The sequence below is a fragment of the Octodon degus genome, unplaced genomic scaffold (genome assembly GCF_000260255.1).
Source record: "Octodon degus isolate 3935 unplaced genomic scaffold, OctDeg1.0 scaffold00050, whole genome shotgun sequence".
Lineage (NCBI taxonomy): Eukaryota > Metazoa > Chordata > Mammalia > Rodentia > Octodontidae > Octodon > Octodon degus.
The window spans coordinates 9,546,935-9,548,181 of record NW_004524626.1 but is presented as its reverse complement, the minus strand read 5'-3'; the positions used below and the strand labels follow the sequence as shown (position 1 = coordinate 9,548,181).

The following is a 1,247-nucleotide window of genomic DNA, read 5'->3' as shown; positions in this document are numbered from 1 at the left end:
AGACCCGCCCCCTGGTGGGCTGAGCTGGCCACACACACACACACACACACACTAAATAAATGTAATAAATAAAAATAAATAAATATTAAAAAAAATTTAGGAGGGGCTCCAGGTCAAAGGGTGGCAGGTGTTCCTGTTTCAGCTAAACTTCAGACGACATGGAGGCACAAATGTGAAGATGTTGGACGAGTCCATTCGGCTTGCTTTTGTGTGTCATGCTTTCAGAAGGACATGCATGTAGTTCTGTGTAGGCTGGTTGCTGACCAGTGCCGCAGCTGTACAGCTCCTTGTGTCTTGGAAGAGTTACCTACCAGGAAAGCTGAATCTACTGAACGGAGTTCTGGTCTCACGTCTCAGGTCACAGTGGTCACATCTGAATGTGGGTCTATATAGTGTGTCACCCATAGCTATAGGCGGGCCTGCTGAAAAAGGTCCCCCAAGCGCAGCAACGTTTTGTGGGACCTGCCCTAAGTGCTGATTAACTACGGGACATTCACTTCCTAAGAACGGCCTAGCAGGTTAGTAGGTGCTGGGAGGGTCTGTGGGTGGGCAGGGTATGCGCCGCAGAGAGGGACGACCCGCCCCAAGGAGGTCGGAACCTGGCCAGAGGCTTCGCTCAGGCAGCGTAGGAAAGGAAAGAAGGAAACCTCTGTCTCTCGCTGAGAAGCCATGTCTTCAGCATTTCCTTTGGATGACGGTCTCCGGTTGTTTTTTGTTTTGGTTTGGTTTTTGTATGAATTTTAGGAGCGGATGTACAGGGTCTTACTCTCTAGATCGGACTCGTATCGATCCTCCTGTTTTCAGCCTCCCAAGTGCTGGGATTACAAGCACGCCACCACGCCCAATCTCAATTGCCCTCTCAGCGAACCCCGGAGGTGGGGCCGGCACAGCAGGCCTGGGGTCAATCTCCAGCTGGTTTCAACCTTCCCATGTGGACTCCCCAGTGACTCCCCAGTGTGCTCTGAGACCTTTGCCCTGTGGCGGCTCTGCCTCCTGCGGGGCTCCAGAGGGCCATTTGGGTTCATCCATTTCTGATCTTGCATCACCCTGCACTTGGACCCTGATTCTGATTCTCAATCTATGCCTACCTAATAAATCGCTCTGCGTCCTTACACTTCTATTTCATCGTGATTCTGTTCCTCTAGGGAGCCCTAGTCAAGAAAGCAATCACCCTCACTAAAGTCCACGCCCGCAGCTGACGTCAGGCCCGCAGCTGACGTCAGGCCCGCAGCTGACGTCAGGCCCGC

At 52.6% G+C, this 1,247-nt stretch overlaps 1 protein-coding gene across 2 annotated transcripts in view; it reads left to right on the top strand.

Moving 5' to 3' along the window:
* Positions 1-1,247, top strand: part of Fut6 (fucosyltransferase 6) — a 21,284-nt gene that overhangs the window by 4,718 nt on the left and 15,319 nt on the right. For both annotated transcript variants that reach the window (XM_004632967.2, XM_023717034.1), the window contains one exon: positions 365-366. The gene's annotated coding sequence lies outside the window, so the exon portion shown is untranslated. The remainder of the gene's footprint in view (positions 1-364; positions 367-1,247) is intronic.